Here is a 19,945-nt window from a genome sequence, read left to right as displayed (position 1 = left end):
CATGCAGAACGTGCCCTCCTCAATACCCATCACCAGGCTAACCCATCCCCCCACCCCCCTCCCCTCTAGAACCCTCAGTTTGTTTCTCAGAGTCCATCGTCTCTCATGGTTCGTCTCCCCCTCCGATTTCCCCCCCTTCATTCTTCCCCTCCTGCTAGCTTCTTCTTTTTTTTTTTTTTAACATATAATGTATTATTTGTTTCAGAGGTACAGGTCTGTAATTCAACAGTCTTACACAATTCACAGTGCTCACCATAGCACATACCCTCCCCAATGTCCATCACCCAGCCACCCCATCCTTCCCACCCCCTTTTTAATCACTTTACAGTATTAACTGTTTCAAGTGGCTCCTTACACAGAATTCTCCGCCTCCATGACAGTGGCTTTTCTGTGTCGATAGAATAGGATCAAACCCAAGGGTTGTTCAGATCCAGTGCTGGGTTCAAATTATAACTGGGTTTCCAAATCCTAGTTGTATCACCCGGGCTATCGTCTTTGCACTACAACCAACTTGGCAAATGACTCAATCCTTTGAGCTTCTATTTCCTCGTCTATTATATGGAGATGACACTGCATACCCGGCATGGTTTGGGGAAGATAACTGAAGAATGGAGAAGCTTGTGATATCATGCCCACAATCAGAGGAATTGAGGCTTATTTATCCCGCTCCCTTCTTTAATGCTCAAATACGCCCTCAACCCACACACGGCTCTCTCATGTAATTCTAGTGGCCTATCTTCCTAGGTAAACTGGTTTCCATGGGGCTGGATTCATCCCCTTACTCAGCCCAGGGACTTAGAAGAAGGGCTTAACAAATATTAGTGGAATTAGGGACAAGCGGAATTACAAACCTGCAGAACAATTGGTGAGTTGAAAGGAAGAGAGGATCACAGTTTTTTTAAATTAGATTCTTTTCAGCCATACCCTTACAGATTGTCATTCATAGCACTCTCTTCAAAAATGATCACGCTTCCATTTGACATACAAAAAAAATAAAGAGAGAGACAGAGACAGAGAGAGAGAGGGAAGAAAGAGGGAGGAAGGAGGGAGGGTGGAAGGAGGGCGGAGGAAGGAAGAAAGGAAGGAAGGAAGGAAGGAAGGAAAGAAGGAAGGAAGGAAGGAAGGAAGGAAGGAAGGAAGGAAAGAAAGAAAAAAAGAAAGAAGGCAACACCTCGGAGCTTCCTATGTCAAACAACAGTCCCTGACTGCCCATCCTAAGCAGAATGCTCATAAAATACAAATCAACTTCACTAATAGCTACTCCTAAAGGATAATTAAGAAGGACAATGTGATTTGGGAAAGGAGGAAGGAGAGAATCCCTAACTCCCACGGCTGACCAGAAATGACTTGAATTCTCTGACATGTTATATTATGGGTGTTACTATCACATCCCAGCGATGAAACAGATAGAAAATGACAGTGGATCTTTCATGGAGTCCCAAGCAGATCATCACCAGACCTCATCTTTCTTTACTGAGCACCTACTATGTGTTCACAGCTCAGCAGCCCAGAAACTAATTCAGATCAGCTTGGCCCCAGTGGGATAAAGTTTGAGCCATGCATGATAAAGCTTGAATTAAATGCTTATTTAGAAGGAAGGAACAAGCAAGCTGCCTCAAAAAGAAGGAAAAGGGCACCAGCCCCCATTCTGGGAGGGACAACGTCTAGACCTCCCCTCAAAGAAAGTCTTATGTGTGGACCCAGGTGCTGCTGAGGGGGGCCTGGCGGGGTGGTGGGGGATAAAAGGCTTTCTGGAGGCCCTCTGACCCCAGCCGTCCCACGGGAAATGAGCGAGGAGGCTGCTGGCTGGCAGACAAGCAGGTGTGCCCTTAAGAAGCCATGGAGATTAGCTGGGGCTTATCCAAACCTCTGCAGGAGGCAAATCTCTCCTGGCTCTCTCAGGAGACCTCAGCACTCCTCTGGCATCAAATAAGCCAGATGCAGAATGGACGTCAACTTGGCCTTTGTGAATCCAGGGCCCCAGAGCAGGAATCTGGACACCATAACACTCACCAGGGCCCCCAGCAAGAATGAGTTTCCGAACAATATGTTTAGAAAAAGGAAAAGAGAGCAAAAGAAACGACCACAAGTTGGAATCACAGATAAATGAAGCCTCACTTGTACTTGGCTCTTTGTCTTTGGGGCAATTTTTACACCGCATCCACCCCCACCCCCACCCCCGGCTCCTCATTTGACAATTTGACCCAAAGTTTCTTCTTTCTCTAGAAAATATAGCTTCTGGGAAAAATAGGTGGTATCTGCTCTTCAGCAAAGGTAAAAGCCAACAGAAGGCTCAAAGGTTGAGAGCCTCCTTCTCAGGTGCCCTAAGGAAAGCAAATTAGCAGGGGAAGGAGGGAAAAGGGGTTTCCCTACAGTGCAGAATATACCCATTTAATTCCATGCCAAGGTCCAATGATGTGGGAGAAAGAACACTGGCTTTAGATCCACCAGATATGCATTAGAATCCTGATTCTGCTGTGTACAAGCTGTGTGACCCTGAACAAGTCACCTAACCTCTCTGAGCATCAATTTTCCCATCCTAAGGTGAGCATTAAGCAAAATTGTATAAGCAGCTGGCTGAGTACCTTGCATATAAAAGGTGCTCAATAACTTAAGTTCTTTCCACTCTTCCCTCTTTCGACAACCCAATTCTCTATATAAAATAGTAGATAAAAACCCTACTATTTCACACTTGTCGAAACCCATTCCTAGGGAGGGTCATTCACTTGCCCAAACCTCATCTAGATGGAAAGAGTAGAGATCAGAATCCAGATTTCCCTGACGCCCTTGCTAGGCCTTGCTGTTGATGGGCACCCTAAAGATGACCCAGTGTCCAGGCTCAGAAAGGTCCAAGAATGGCTGTGGCAGAAGGGAGACCTCAGCATCAGATGCTAGTACCCATAGGCTACCATGTGGAGGAGTCCACCAGGGAGGATGGAGCCATAACTGTCTCTCAAACATGGCTGAAACTCACCAAGAAACACGTGGGATGTATGGGATTTGGGGGGCGGGGGGAGGAGCAGTCTTCACAGCTTTAACTAACAGTGTAACCAAGAGCCCTCTTATCTTTTAAACTGGTTGTGCCACCACACACACCCAAGTACAAGACAGCTGACTCTGGAATGTCTGAAATGGGTTGATGTCCTTGATGCAATGACAACAACAATAATAGGACTTTTTCTCAATTCACCGCCTTCCCTGACAGCGCATGCGGTGCAAGCAGGAACATCTCTGCAGACCCTGGGTACAGCCTTCTCTCCACCTGACTCTCAGATCATCTCTAGGGTAGGAAGGTTCTCTGCGAGCCAGACTGTGGTCCATCTTCTCTTGGTTTCTTCCCAAAGGTACTTAAATTTCTACTTCTAATGATGTAATGTATGGTGATTAATATAACATAATAATATAAAATTTAAAAAAATTCTACTTCTCTTTGAAATATCCTACCACCAGTACCTACATGGATAATTTTAGAACTAGGACTCTCATATAAATGAAGGAACTGAAGGAGGCTCAGAGATGTGGAAAACTTGCCCCAGGTCACAAAGCTAACTTGGTCAGCTGTTGACTGGGTGCCCGCCTCTTCCACTGATTGACCCAGGGTTTGGGGGACCCATGTGGACAGGAGAAACAATCTCTTTGCACAGTTTTATCAGTCTAAAGCTAACTGTGCACAGAGCTCGTGAGAAAGGCATTCAAGGTCAAGTGTGATAAAGCCACAACCAGTATGACAAATAGTCAAATATTCCATTAAATATCCTCAATGAAAAAGTAAATAAATAAAATGCCAAAAAGCCCTTGCAAGAAGTATTACTTTTTTAATTTAGAGATTTCTTTATGGGTCCCCAAGGCAGTGTGCTATAATTAATATGGAGAAGGCAAATCACTATAAATACATTCTTTGGTGTAGTCTCATCATGTCTGATAAAGTTGTTTCCTTCAGCTATAATTTACTGATCACCTACTCTGTTCCAGGTATATCCTAAGTGCCAAGAATATGCAGATGGACAGCCAGAGCCTCTGTGCTCAAGAAACTCACTGTCTAGGGAAGGGTAAAAACAAGTACTACATAAAATAAATCAAAGACCTAAATATAAGGCCTAAAGCTACAAAACACTTAAGAGAAAATATAGGGAAAAATTTCATTACATTGGATTTGGCAATGATTTCTGGGATGTAACATCAAAAGCCAAGCAGAAAAAGAAAAAAAAATAGATAAATCAGACTACATCAAAATTTAAAACTTCTGTGTATTAAATGGCATGATCAGCAAAAAGGCAATCCGCTGAATGGAAGGAAATATTTGCAAATCGTCTATCTGATGAGGGATCCCAAATAGATGAAAAACTCCTACAACTCAACAAAAATAAGTAACTCGATTCAAAAATGGGCAAAGGACTTGAATTCTGGCAAATAATGCATACAAATGGACAGTAAGTACGTGAAAATATCACCACATCTCAAGGAAATGCAAAACTTACACTACAATGAAATACTACCTCCCTCTCTTTAAGATGGTTGCTACCCCAAAAAAGCAGAAAATAAGCATTGGAGAAAGTATGGAGAAATTGGAAGCCATATGCCCTGTTGGTGGAATGTAAGATAATGTAGCCAGTTGGTAAATAGTGTACGTTGGTGCCTCTAATACTTAGAAATAGAACTACCCTATGATTTTGCAATTGCACTTGTGGGTACATATCCAAAAGAATTGAAAGCAGGGTCTTGAAGAGATATTTGTACATCCATGTTCATAGCAGAATTACTGACAGGAGCCAAAAGGTGGAAGTGACCCAAGTGTCCATTGACAGATGAATGGATAAATAAAATGTGGTCTATACATACAATGGAATATTACTCAGCCTTACAAAAGAAGGAAATCCTCATACATGCTACAGTATGGATGGACTGGAGGACATAATACTAAGTGACAGAAGCCAGTCACAACACAACAAACTGTGAAGACAAATAGTATACGATTTCACTTGTATCTGGAATCTAGAAAACAAAACAAACGAACAGACAAAAAAGACAGAAACAGATTCGTAAGCACTGAGAACAAACTGGTAGTTTTCAAAGGGGAGGAAAATTGGGAGGTGGGGGTTGATATCAGGAAGGAGAGGTAGAGGTACAAGCTTCCAATTATAAGTCACAGGGATGAAAAGTACAGCATGGGAAATATAATCAATAATATTGTAATAACTTTGTTAAAAAATTATTAAGATAGTAATTTTTATGTCATGTATATTTACTAAAAAATAAAAAAATAAGAGAATACAGGCACTGCAATCACCACCATCAGTAAACTTAGCAGGAGCGAATGGAAATCTCTAGCCCTGGCAAACACCACAAGGGACCGCGCTAGGGGAAGCCCCTATAAAACCACTAACAAAGAAAGGCTAAAACTCTCCGTGAAAGCATGGATCCTGAGAGGAAAAGAGGGAAAGCGTTGCTGAAGAAAGATGGTGAACTCTGGACCCCGATCGAGTCTTTCTTGCAGACCATAAGCCTCACCACAGGTTCATAAAACCAATAATGTTAAATTTCTCCACCCACAGTTAGACATTGCTTGAAGCGCCATCTTGATAGAAGAAACATATCAGAACAGCCTAAAAAGTTCTAAATCATTAACCTTTGCTTTTGACTGGTAAGAGGTTTCGCTTCATGTCTTCGGGCAGGGGCAATGCAGACCAATGTGGCCTTTGTAGTGATTTGATAAGTTTTTGAAATGAAACATTAAACTCGCAGGGAAGGACTTACCAGTTGACTTCATCTGACCAATAGTCTAGATCTGGGTTCCCCTTCCACAGGGCAGATCTCCTGGAGCACCACAGTCTTGGAAAGATGAGAACAATGGAAGATGGAACAGCAGCATCTTTACTGAGAGGGAATACAAGAAAGACAGATTACTTGAGGTAAAGGGAAAATAATTTCCCCATTGTCCCAACACCTATATACCTCACCCAGCTTATGGGTGCCCTTCAAACAACACGCCTCTCTCCTTAGCATTTAATGAGCTCCCTTTTCCTTGTATCTGTGGGCTCAGCACTGTGCTAAGGCTGGGGGTACATGGAGATGAGGCGCAACCCGTGGACTCAGTAACGTTTCATCCTAGGGAGTGAGAAAGCATTAAAGCATGAATTACGTTGTCATAATGTAGGATGTCTTGTGGTTCTGTCTGCATAAACTAAAGGATGCGCGCCCATCTCCCCTCACGCCACTGTCAGAAGAGAAAGCTAGAGCCCGGAGGAACAAGAGGAGGGGGCTCTTCACGTGCTTGGCCAGATGAGGTGGCTGTCTCAAACCTATGCTCCCTGGTGCTCAGTGTCCCTCTCACCACACGCCAGTCTCTTCTGGACTCCGTCAGAGCCTGCAGATGAGGCTGAGAGCATAGGATTCCAACCCCGTCCAAGCCTGGTAGCCTCCCAGCAAGGAGACACTCCCCGTCCCTTGGCCACAGAACACACAGCCATACCTCAGGTCAAAAGGCAAGCAGCCAGTGAGTGCCCACGGCAAGCCCATCGGCACCACTGTCCAAAATGCAAGGTTGGCAGCACTGTCCTCACGGATTAAATATGACACATCACCATGATCCCATGGCTCTGACAGACCTCACTGCCTGACCTGCTGGGTCAGCCTCATTCCCACTCGTTTCAGACACCCAGACAAATTAACACATGCTCCCCGATGACGCAAAACTGTGTGTGTGTGTGTGCGTGTGTGTGTGTTTCGAAGCCTCCATGCAACTGCATGATCATCAATTAAACATTCACCAGACTTCCACGGACCTAGAAGGGGGAGGCGCCATCAGTTGGCCCCCGAGCATCCGCATCAGCTAGTTCTAAAGTCAGCCGCTTGCCTCGGTCCGTGGAGCATATTTAAACCTCAGTGAAGGGCCCTCACTATCTTTTGTACTGGATCCATCCACCAGGCTGAATGAAGCTTTTAGAACCAGCAAGGACCAGATGGCCCTCCAAGATCATTTCTGCATGTTTCCATCTGAGTCATTTGTATGCGGAAGTCTTCACAAAATAGCAATCTGGGTAGCAGGCTCCAGGCTGAGTCCAGCTTTCCAGACAGCCCATCTTTGCCTACAATTGAGAAGACAAGCACAATATTGTAGGGTTCCACAAAAATATTACAGCATTTATCTATATGTGTAGCATCAAATACATGAAGTGTCCTTGTCAGGCTGTCACCACAATGGTAGCGTGCCACAACTACCTCCCTCCCCGACTTACTTGTCCTTCTGCCCCTGCACCTACCACTTCACCCTCAGCACAGGCTGGAACCCAGCTTTGCCAATCAGCCAGCAGAGGGTACTATAGCACTGGTGCAATAATCTGATTCCGGGCAAATCCAGAGCCCGAAGAGACTTAGACTAAGGAAAACGGGCTCTAGTCTTATCACCTGCTGGGAGCTCCTAGCCAGAAAGTGGGGTGGGATGGAAGAACATGGAGCCAGCAGTACACTGGCAGACGGGCCTGCTCATCTGAGGAAGAAGGAAGGCAGCAAGTATGAACGCAGCATCAGGAGTTCCAGGGTAGGGCCAACTGAGGCTCCTAAATGGGAGGCAAATCCCTATGAAGGGAGTCAACCCAGCACTCCCCGGCCTGGGGATTTACCCTAGAGAAGAGAAAACTTAGGCTCACGCAAACACTCATACATAGATATTTATAGCAGCTTTGTCTGTCATCACCCCAAACTGGGAACGATCCAAATGTCCTACTACCAGTGAATGTATAAAATAAATGTGGTATATATATCCATAGAACAGAAAACCACTCAACATTAAAAAAAAAAAAAAGTGTAAATTATGGATACATACAACAATGTGGATGAACCCCAAGGGCATTATACTGAGTGAAAGAAGCCTTTCTCAAAAAGCTCTATTTGCATGATTTCATTTATACAAGATTTTCAACATCTCAGCATTGTCAGGGACAAGGGGTGAGAGCAAGGTATGACTACAAAGGAATAGCATGAAAGAATGTTTTGGAGTTGTTGAAACTGTTCTGGATCTTGCTTTTGGTGATGATTACATGAATCTATAGCTGTGTTAAAATTCATAGAAATGTATACGCAAATAAGTCAGTTTCATGATATGTTAATTAAAAAGTAAAAAATTTTAAAGAAAAAATACATTAAAAAATCAAAGGGATGTAACGTGAGGGGCAGGATGGGAGAAGCAGATGAAGAGTGAGATCAACAAATGGTCATCATCAAGAACGTATAGTTGAGGTAAAGCACAGAAGGCCAGAAGTAGAGTCCAGCCCGGAGGACAGGCTGATGGGGATGGGCCTAGAAGATCAGGCTGATGGGACCAGAGAGGCCACCTGGACCCTTGTGGTGTTGGCTGAGTAAAGAGTCGGCCACTCAATGCTCATGCAGCCCCAGAGACTCTGCTCAGCCTTAGGAACCAACATTCATGGTGGTGTAGAGCAGACTCAAGTTATTTCTTTATTTCCCTTGCTGGGAAGGAGGGGCTCATCAGCTTTGGGAAGGGGTTTAGTTGAGAAGGGGCAAGTGACAAACAAAAGCTAGACAAATCTCATCTAATCCTCTCATTTACAGATGAGGAACCTGGGAGAGCCCCCAAATCTCACAGCCTGCTAGTGCCCTCAGAGGTCCTGGATCCCAGCCCTGGACCCTTTCCACCAAGGCTCACACCACTCCCTTGTCAGTTCTCCAGCCTGGGGATGGTATTTCTCCTCATCTGTCCCGAGCAGGTGAGACTACATTTTTTCCATTTTAAAAAATAGCAAATCAAAGGTGACTCCATAGCATCCAACACCAAACACACTGAAACATTTACTACCTCCCTTAACCTTTTACTTGCTGTTCTTTTCTCAGAAGAATTGCTCATTAAATGCCATGTCTGAATTCTGCATCATCCTTCTCTTATTCAAGCCATTAAATACAATGACTAGACTGAATAATTAAAAAGATAGTCAAAGATCTTACCTATCAAATAACCTTCTATGTCCTATCCACATGTCTCATTCCCATCTAACTCTGTAGAGCTCAGGGGAGGGAGGACAGCCTCACACTTTGCACATATGACTCTCTTGGATTCAATGGTATGCGAGATAAGCCCGAGTTGAAGAAGGATTGGAGATGGAGGTCTTGATTCACTCTGCCAATAGGAGATGTGAGATTTTATGATATGAGATGTGACATGGATGTGAAATTCTAGGTAAGTTACTTCCTCTCCCGAGACTTAACTTGTTCCCTTATAACATGAGCTGACTGGATTAGAAAATCATCATGGTACTTTTTGGTCCTACAATGTTACGTTCCATGTTTAGCCTTAAGTATAGATGACAAATAATTAAACTGATGCACAAAAAAGTTGTGAAGTTTAATTCAGCAAATAGTTATTGAGAGTCTATTCTATTTTCAGGCTACCACTAGCCAGAAGGTATTTAAGAATACGTAAGAAATGAACCCTGCTTTTAAGGACACACAACCTAATGGATCAGAACAAGACTGTAAAGGCTCTAGAGTCAAGGCACACTGTTTCCCTTGGAACTATTTGGGTCATTTGTTTAACCTCTCTGAACTTATTTCTTCATCTATAAATTGCAAATAATAATGGCTCCAGCTAAGAATGAGAAATAAATGAGAGTGTATTAAGTTTTATTATTAAGCCATTTATATTACTGTTCTGCCCTCTTGAAACACCATTTTTCTTTCTCTCTTCCATACTTTTTTGCAAATGATCTCCATTTTTATTTTTTTATTTTTTATTTTTTTAAGATTTTATTTATTTGACAGAAAGAGATAGCGAGAGCAGGAACACAAGCAGGGGGAGTGGGAGAGGGAGAAGCAGGCCTCCCGCTGAGCAGGGAGCCCGATGTGGGGCTCGATCCCAGGACCCTGGGATCATGACCTGAGCCAAAGGCAGACGCAAAACAACTGAGCCACCCAGGCACCCCGATGATCTCCATTTTTAATCTCATTTCTTGAAGTTGAATTTTCTATTAATGCTTTGAGATGCAACTCAAGTTCTACTTCTTCATGAAGACTTATCCATCTGTTCCAGCCAATACAAATCTCCCTTGTCTCTGGGTTTTTGTTGCCTTTTTAAAACACTATATGGTATTTTCTATTGCTTCATAATTGACTCAGGTATGTATGCTTGTAAGCTTTCTTGAACTCCAGCTTCTTCTGTTACTAACTGCCTACAGGGACCTCAAATTCTACAGGTATCAAGTTGAATCCATGATCTTGTCCAAAGATGCTGCTCCTCTCCTTGGACTCATTTCAGTTCATGGTTTCTCAGTTGTTTACACTAGATACTCAAGTATTTATCATGTTTCCTCTCCAACATACCCACCTCCAATCCATCCTATTAATCCCAATTTATGTGCATCGCTGAGATCATCCTCCCTCATCTACATTGCCTCAGCCTTCCACGAACATCTCTTGAGTGAGTTAATGCAATGGTGGAGGGCATGATGTATCAGTATCACCTAGCAAACTTTTCAAAATATCCTCATTTACCTTCCCATCACCCTGTATCAGATCAGAAACTTGGTTGAGGTGAGGGAAAAGACAGAAGACTAGGGAGGGGAAAAAAAACAGCCTGTGTATTTTGCAAAAGCTTCCCAGATTTTTCTGATATATTGCCCATCACTGTTGAGCACCATCATTTTAAACTTCCTCCTCTCCAATCCTTTCTCCCTCTATTGCCCAAATTACTTTTCAAAATTTCCAGTAATAACGGCTCCTCACTGCCTTTCAGGAACAAACAACGGGTTCTTTAACCTGGCTTTCACATGGCTCCAGGCCACTTTCCTGACCTGATTTCCTCCAATTTCTTCCAGGCCCAGGAGGTTCCAGACAAACCAACTAGACCTTGTTGCCCTAGACACACCATACCCTCTCACAGCCCCCTTCCCTGATTCATGCCATTTCACCCTGGAATTCCCTTCTGTTCTCATATCATTAACCCTACCTGAAAAAAATCCCACTTAACTTTCAATGTCAAGCCAATGCCAACTCTTCCATGAAGTCTTCACCAATTCCTCCCCTCTTCCAGGCAGAATTAGCTGTTCTCTCCTCTGCACCTTCGTATCATTCTATTCACAGTGCTAATCTACTGACCAACAGTTTGGGTAGGCTACCTTCCTTGACTCCCTCCAAAAAGCTACAGGTCTTTCTTTTGGTCTCCTACATAATTGTTTAAGTCTGTTATAGTTACACCCTATTGCACTCTGTGTGTGTGTTTGCGTGTGTGTGTTATGTGAGTGTGTGCTGAGTTTCCTGACCTGTTTGTTGACTAAATTAAACCGTGATCTCCTCAAAGATAGATACTGTCTTACCTTTCTTTGAATCCCCAGCACCAAACAAGAGTGCAGAATTTTAGTGACCACTAAATAAATCTTCAAAGTTCAAATTAGACATCATCTCCTAGTCAGCTTTTCCCAGCTCTAAGAAGTGGCAATGCCTTGCTTCACCACAGCACACGGCATATACCACTTTTTACTGAAACTATCTATTAAGGAGTCCACGTCCTTAACTAAGACTGTAACACCATTAGGGGTCCGAACCATATTTTTCTCTCTTTCTTACCTGTGGCATATGGCACAGTGTCTGACAAATAGCTCCACTCGCCAATGTTCTAGAACAACTAAACTGAATGTACTGTTGTTTCTTTGCAGGGATCCTCACTGTATCTTTTACCACTCTTACATTTTGACACCTCCTCCAGCCTTGGACTGAGCACAAGCATTCAGCAAATATTTGTCAATTGACATAGTCTTATGGAATGTTCCAGAATAAGTTGAGAGGATGCAGTGCCCTTCTCAGTTGTGTTTCCAGGAAAGGACAGATTGAGCCTTTCATGGCTACGCCCCAACCCTAGCCATTGTCCTGTATCTATCCTGGTATTTCAAGTCAAGTCACCAAAAACAAGGATCTATCACTGTTCTAATTTCTAGCTTATTTATCCAGCCAAATACCAGCCATTTTGCTCCTCTCCAGTTGTCCCAATATATTCACAAGATTGGCATGTGTCATATTAATCTTGTTCAGGAGTAAAAAAGAAAAAAAAAAATAGAGGGGACACAGAAATAAAATTCTCAGGAAAATCAAAAGTAATGCCTACTTATGTAACAAGTTCCATTCAAAGCTGAGGGTTGGATCACTGTTCAATGTGTTCATAGTACATAGGCCTACCAGATAATGAAAACTTTTAACATTACTTTATCCACAACTGAAGAGTTTTGAAATTTTGAAATATTTGAAATTTTGTTTTTAAAAAATACACCAAAATATCAAGATATTTATGGGCATCCACTCAACTGCACCTTATTATTAAAAGTTATGAAAACAATGCATAGTATGTTTTTTTTACACAGTAATAATAATTACCATGTTTTTTAAAAGCATAAACATGATAAAGTCTCTCTTCTTCTCCATATTTAAATAAAATAACACAAATAACCTTTTACAAGTTTATAAATTGCCCAACCATTTTGAAAGCTTAGGCACAACTTAGCTGAAACCATCATTCAAAACACTGTTGGCTAGTGAGTCACCCCTGAGAAACCATTTTTCTAGAAGTTGGGAAATCACATTAACTTGAGTTAAATAAAAAGAACAAGTTCAACATTGGTCATAGCACACCGAATGAGAGGAGGGACAGAAAGCATGGTTGCCATCAAAACAGCAGACATGTCAAAAAATCTTAGAGTTTCTTTCCTGATAGGTTTGTGTGTGAAATTACTCAGAGGCAAAAAATAATGACCCTGCACATCTTATTTAAGATAAAAGACATAGGGATATTGGTGAACTTGAATTCACATTTTATGATTTTATTTAAAAGTCCCCAGAGTCATGATTACTCTCAATTTCTATGAGCAAGGATAGATGATTGTCTTTCTACAGTGAGGTCATTTGTGTGATTAGCCGTAATGCCGTGTTTTAAGGCTCCATCAAGAAGAATGAAATGAAGTCAAGAATTGAGGCCCTGGTTCAGATTCGTCCTGTAAAATCGGATACCAGAAAAAAAAAAAAAAAAAAACCACGAGTCTGGGCTTAAGTGATTCTAACTGATTATCCATACCACCAAATTTCACTGGTACAAAATGAAGTGGAAGGCCTATCCAAAAGAACGAGTCCTCATCAGGGAAGGATGGGCCCCAGTGAAGATCACCACACTGAGGTGCCATTTTAGGTCATTTCCCAGATGAGCAAGTAGTGGGGGGAGGGGGGCGGAAACCATTTTGAGAAGTTTCAACTCTTCTAATATGATCCATTCTAATGTTCCCATGTTCTGCTTTGTTAATGCTTTACATGAAAAGAAAGGGAAATTCAAAACTATCTTAAATGTCTCCAATGTACAGAAAGATTGATTCTCTTTACCAGGAAATAGGTCCCTAAAACCAGCAAAGTGCATCTTACTGAAACAACTTTCCTCTTTGATTGTCAGTTTTTAAGGGCAGGCTAGGTCTTGGATCCTACTAACCAGCCCAGAATTGCTCTGAGATCTCAAGAGTAACCGTGCAAAGTGATGAGCGCAGGCACAAGGAGCTGAAGTAGGAAGCTTAGTTTCTTCACTTTGGTCCACTGATCCAGCACTATGGGTTTCTCAACCTTGGGTAAGCCAAAGCTCTCTCTGGTCCTCAGTATCCCCTTATGTATGTCAGGGGAAAAAAGTCACTCCTTTCAAGAGTATAAAGACAAATTAGATTGTGATGATCAAATGAGTTGAGCATTTGGGGGGAAAAAAGTTTTTCAACAAGGACAATAACCGGTTTCCTTTAAGAGGTTAAACAACATGAATAAATTACATTTATTCTATGAGTTCTTGGATGCTTGGATGACCTGGTTTCACTGGGCAAATGGCACTGATGTTTCCTGTCGGGCTTTATTTCAGTCCTACCTTGCCAGTCGCTGGAGTTGAGGAGGGAAGGGTGAGAGGGCCCAAAGTGATGGAGACTTGTAAAAGGGATTGAAGAATGTTAGAGAGGCCTTACAATATCACTCGCTGTTTGAAGGACGGCTAATCTGAGACATCCCTTTTAATACCCTCCCACAAACTTTCGAGCCAACAGTCCTGGAGTAGGCATTTTATGGATTACATATTCACGGATATGTATATATAATATTACATATCCTTTTCTCATCCTTTCAGATCTACTCTCAGAGAAGTGGGTAGAGGACAGATTTTCTCCACATCATCAGTGTTTCTTTTACATAGAACTTCACATTAAATGAATGTGGGCGGGGGGAAGCCTTGGATTACCACGTAACTTCTCCTAAAATATTCTTAGGATTCTTATGCTGTGCTTAAAATGTCAACTGTCAAAATAATGTAATTATTTTTCGAGGAAATCCCAAACATCTGCAGTTAGCCTAGCAAGTCTATATAAGTGAAATAGTACACACCTCCCCCCCACCCCAGAAAAATAAATCTGGGGAGAAAATAGAGCTCAGTCAAAGCATCCTTTGTAAATGGCATCCTCATTCTCCACATTCGCTTATTTTTAAACCCAACTCCTGAACATAAAACATCATATCCAAATGCCACCTCTTTGCTAATTTAACAAACCATTAGGAGCTTTCTATTTGCTTCCCAAAATGCAACAAGAACAGTTTGTTGTGCTGGTTGATTAGCACAGTAGAGAGTCTTCATTTTGCTAATATGTTTTATACTTCTTATGAGTACTTAGAACCCTATGTCACAAAGGAAGTTAAATGAGCAAATTTATCTCTGAAGGCCTCATACAGTTAGGTAGAAGGAGGTGTGCTATTCATTCAGAAAGGGATAGCACAACTGTCCTCCAAATTTAGAAGAGAAAAAAGAAATCCAAAAGGATTTAAAAGGTGATGACCCTGAGAGGTGTGTCTGTAACTTAACTGTAGAGTCTCAACAAACCATAAGCTTTTGGAAAAAAAAAAAAAAAATTTCAGTTGAATGAAAATGTTTGGAGTTAATGAGGGGATTGAACATGATTTAGCATTTTGGGCCATCCCCTGCCATTTTAGTGGTTATATTAAATCAGCCTGAGGGCCTGTGGGCAAATAGAAGTAGAACAGCTACATCCTTTTATATCATTTACACAGACATATATGTGATCTTTTCCTTGCTTCTTAGTAAGGTATTCTTCCAAAATGCCAAAAGATACTATTCTTCCCTTTGTTTTTTAAAGATTTGTATTTTTAAGGCCCAGAAGATAAAAGGCACAAATAATCTTTTAACCACATTGTGTTCAATATGTAAAATATTAAAGATGGGGTTTTCATTTTTTCAGAAATGTCCAGGTTAGGTCTTCTGTATGATTTTGCAAGTTTTGTATCTACTGGAACAACTCTAGACAGTTGTGTAAAATATTTGGATTAATGGTTGAACTTGAACTTGTGCCTTTAAAATATCTGGGGACTGACCTTGGCCACAAGAGCAGTTGTTCCTTTTAAGTTGATCCAGCAGAAATTAAATATCTGCAGGGGGCACAGGCTAAAAGATGGGGTTCCCTCCAAGTCTGTTCTCCCATGGGACTAAGGGACTAAGTGTTCCTTCCGGCTCCTTGGAGAACCACTGTTTGGAGTGCAGAAGGAACTTGTTTATACCACTTCCATCATAGAGACCCTGAGCTTTTCATTAACCTCTTTGTCTTCAGCATTTTAAAGTGGAAATCCTAGCTGGCCTTGTAATATTTCAGCCATTTGCCCCTAACTTCACATTCCGCCCAAGTAGATTGGTCAGAAGATGGGGCTCTCCATTCCTCGTGGCTCAAAACACTCCGAAGATGTTAGCAATACCAACTTCCCCATACACAAAGGCTTTGGGAACATTTATTTAAATTTGACTTTTGAATCAATCCCAAGTGACTGTTCCTTGGCAAAAGATATGTAACTTTATCACAGATAAATTTTCCTTGCTCACAATTCCTGGCCCCGAGTTGCTGTAAGGATCATGTAGATGTGTGTTGGAAATTAAACAGTGTGCTACCAGGGTGGCCGCAATTAAATTCAGACTTGCATTCAAACCATGCCCTGTTCTGCATTTCTTCGAGAAGTTTGCTTTCTATAGACATTTCAAAATGTTCCTTCACAAAAGAAGGAGGCAGGGTGGCTGGGCCCAAGTTCCCTAAATCAAGGCAGTGAGAACAGAGAGGGGGGGGAATTTATTTGCAGGGTGCCAAAGTAGCTGTTAATACACATGGATCCTCACACTTCTAATTTAAGGTGTTTTCTTAGGGAGCCCAAAAGTTATTCTCCCCCATATTCACAGACAGACTACAATCATTATTTGGAAAAGAAAGAAATTATGAGCTCATATTGAACATCAATCCACCAACATGTGTTATAAAATGGAATGGTGCCTTGAAAGAAAAATTTTCTTCCTCTGCTTAAAATACAGTTTAGGATTGAAATGCTGAGTTTTAGCAACTTCTGATAATAGTGAAGAGTCCCAGGCTCATGTGAGAAGTTAGATGGCTTGAGGGGGGGAAAGAAGTGATCAATTTGGAATAATTTTTCTACGTAAGTATAGATAGTACAATATTTAGAAGGAAGAAAACCGTGGAGAATCAATTATAGACATGATTTTTCTACACTGCAACTAAGTTTATAAAATTTGCAAGTTTGTTTGTTTTTTGGCAAAATTGCTTGAATATGGAATTCAAATTTAATCTGCTTTCTGATTCTATGTGGAATCAGTGTTAATCACTTTTATTCAGCTGAAGAAATATAGATTACATGAAGTTAAAGTTGCTGGAAAAAAATTCCTAGCATTTTCATGCTTATGTCCAATGGCCATTTGAAATACTTTCCTAAAAATCTACTTGAGCATGTGCCTCTGTAACCTTTGAAAAGTTTGGGAGTTATCAGAGGAGTTGTCCAGCAGATAATCACTTTTGCATAAATGTCGCCCAAAAGAACAGCTCTCTGGTTAAGGTGCAAAATAACATAATCCTAAAATTTATAGCCACACCAATGATGGTCAAAAGCATCTCTCTCTCTCTCTTTTTTTTTTTTTTTTTGTAATGTACATTGGAAAGTTACCACACACATTTCACATGCAAGCTTAAATGATCTGAAAAAGACAATCACTGATTTCAGGCTGAACTGATTCCAACATTTGAGCAAATCACAAACAGCAGATCTGGCCTTGCTTAAAATTTCCATCTAGTTGTTGAACTGAACAAAAATAAACAAATGGGAAGCTTGACAGATGAATAAGACTTTTCTCATGATTTTTTAAAACCAAAAATGCAGCAGAAAACAAATACCACCACAGAAGTCCTTGCAAAGAAACTGCCTTTGGCATCTAGTATGGAGCAAACAATCTCCCCAGACCACCCCCCTCGCACTCCCACCAGAGCCCTCCACTCTTGCTTTATCTCCTAATTTCGTGGACTGGATCGCTGAGCTGTTTATCAAACAGTGTGCCATAAAAACGGCTTCACTCGACTACTCTATGAACTCTTGCAATTTTCTCCCTCCTCCTGGACAGAGGCCACTAGTAAGGGAAAGCCTCAGGAAAAAAAAAAAAAAAGCAGAGCAGTGAAAGCAAGAAACAATAGCTGACCGACCGTGGCTTTGACAATGGCTTCCCTCAATCCTCTTTCTGCTCCTGCTGTGACACTTGCATTCAAGAGCAAGGGCGGCTGCCATCGGATGCATGGACAATGGATTGAGGAATACAAGGCAGGGGGGAAAAAAGGAAATCAGATGAATTCTGAGTAAGATGGCAGGGCTCTCACCTTTTCCGTGTTTTTGCGAATAGTCTGGATGGAGGCGTCCCGCAGAGAAGAAATAAAAAGGGTGTCTGAATTGTTGGATGGTGCTGAAGCCTTCTGCATTTTGCAAACGCATTTTAGAATTATTTGCAGGGGCATACTTGCTGCCAGCCAGCCATCTCTCTCTCTCTCCCTCTCTCTCTCTTTCTCTCTCTTCTGTTTTATGTCCTGCTATCTCCATCACACCTCTATTAGTATGAAGACTTTCTGCCTGTAAGTAAGTGAGGGTGTGCGTTCCTTAGTGTTTGAATCGAGACCCACGTCTGCATGCATTTCTAATCTAAGGAGCCTATAGCGGTTACTACAACTATCAATTAGTCAGCAATAGCTGAGCCCCTCAACGCCTCTGAAGGAACAAAGGTGGAAAGACATGCAAATACTCCAGCACCTGGATCACGCAACTCGCTGGCTACAAATATCGGCACCTTTTCCTGGTTTTCTTTTCTTTTCTTTTTTTTTTTTTTTCTGTTTAACTCCCAAATCTATGTGAAATTATAGACTACTAATGTATCCACCTGCATAATTAGGGATGGGAGTGCCTCTAGGTATATATGTTTCCTTGACATCATTGAAATGCATTAAGCTGAACTAAAAGGAAATACCTGGTGACAAATCAGAGTTTATGACATATTTGATCCATGCTCCATTTTAACAACTGCAAGTAGAACTTAAATTAAGTATACAGTAGAGTTCTTTGTCCATTTCAGTGGCTTTTATGAAAGAAGCTAATAAAATAGTGATAAAAAGAGGAGGGGGGAAGTATTCAGCTACAGAGAAGCATATATGAAGATTAATTCTCCTCCATAACAGATAAAATTATTTTGATTTAAATTCACGTCTGGATGTTAACATTGGGCGGTTTGTTCTGGAGTGTGTGTGCACGTGCATTTTTTTAATTGTATGTGTTGTATCTATCTGTGGTAACTTTCTCTGGATGTATTCTGTGCTAACAATCTGAAGCAACAGAAAGAATTCTTTTATCTCATTTTGCAGAAACCTCAAAAAAAAAAAAACCCTTTTGAAAAACAATGCTTTCCTTACAGTTTTCAAGGACATCAAAATATTGCTAACTTGAATACACACGCAGAAAGAGAGAGGTATAAGTAACAGCTGATCTGACTCACTTGTGAATATGGATAATTTCAAAATGGAAGGGTGTACTCTGTATCTGATGTTATCTGTGATTTTTCCCTCTTTTCTGGGGCACGAAAAGCTGCATTTTCTTTCCTCAGCACTTCTAGCTAGAATCGAAACTATTTTCAGACAAGGTATGGCACACATCCTGGAAGTTAACAACCTCCTCTAACTCTGTAAACAAAACAGAAAGTCTCACCTGAAGACATGCATTTGCAGCGAGCTGTGGCAGGAGCTACAACATAGTATCACCTTATTTCCCTCTGCTATTTATTCCTCTTCTGGGGACTGCCACTCTACAGAGCAATTTGTTTTCTTTCTTCCTAGACAAAATGGCTCAAGCAATAATTTTACCCCTTTTAATCTGTCAGGTAGCTACAGAAGTGGAGCAATGTGGAAATAACCCTCAAAGAGAACACCTCCCTTCCCCCCCACTCCCCCATCCCCCCCACCGCACCACCACCACCACTACCACCACCACCACCACCACCACCACGGAGCCTGAACGCAGAGTTGCAGACACGGGCAGTGAGTCTAGCAAGCTTTCAAATGAGGAGAGGTGCTAGAAAGGAGGATAGCCCAGGTCCCTAGCAAGATAAAGCAGGGGTAGAGAGGGAGGCTCAGGGACACCCCCCTCCCCCCACCCCTCCAACACACCCTGTCACTTAAGAAAGAAAAAAATCCTAACGAGGTTGAGAGGGAGAAGGGAAATAGTGCTAAATAGCTGGCGAGGTGACCCACCGTCCTGTTTGCTCCTTGGCGCTCGCCGAGGGGAGTAACAGCCACAGCAGTGACAACGGCGTTGCAATGTGCCAAGTGCAACCTCTGCCCAGTGCTCTCTGCCTCCCAAAAAGGAAAGAAAAGCATGCCTCAGACAGAACACAACGGGAACGAGCAGGCGCCATCGTCAAGTCACGGACCCCATCAGCACCGGCTGGTCTCTGAAAGCCCCGTATCAAGGGTCCCATTCAAAGGCAACGAAGAGGCAGAGACAATGGCAAATCAAAAACTGGCAGGGCTTCCAGAATAATTTAACTCCTCACTCCAGAATTTAGATGGGTAGA

General features: G+C 41.9%; 1 long non-coding RNA gene across 1 annotated transcript in view; it reads right to left on the bottom strand.

Moving 5' to 3' along the window:
• LOC118540810 (uncharacterized) overlaps positions 1–19,717 on the bottom strand; it is a 206,467-nt gene extending 186,750 nt beyond the window's left edge. Inside the window, exons 1-2 of the long non-coding RNA XR_013442559.1 lie at positions 19,623–19,717; positions 5,755–5,874 (exon numbers count right to left, since the gene is read on the bottom strand). This is a non-coding gene — a long non-coding RNA (uncharacterized LOC118540810). The remainder of the gene's footprint in view (positions 1–5,754; positions 5,875–19,622) is intronic.
• Positions 19,718–19,945: the final 228 nt, after the last annotated feature.

This window comes from Halichoerus grypus, chromosome 11, assembly GCF_964656455.1.
Source record: "Halichoerus grypus chromosome 11, mHalGry1.hap1.1, whole genome shotgun sequence".
Classification (NCBI taxonomy): Eukaryota; Metazoa; Chordata; class Mammalia; order Carnivora; family Phocidae; genus Halichoerus; species Halichoerus grypus.
The sequence above is the reverse complement of the archived record's forward strand: the minus strand, read 5'-3'. Positions and strand labels throughout refer to the sequence as shown.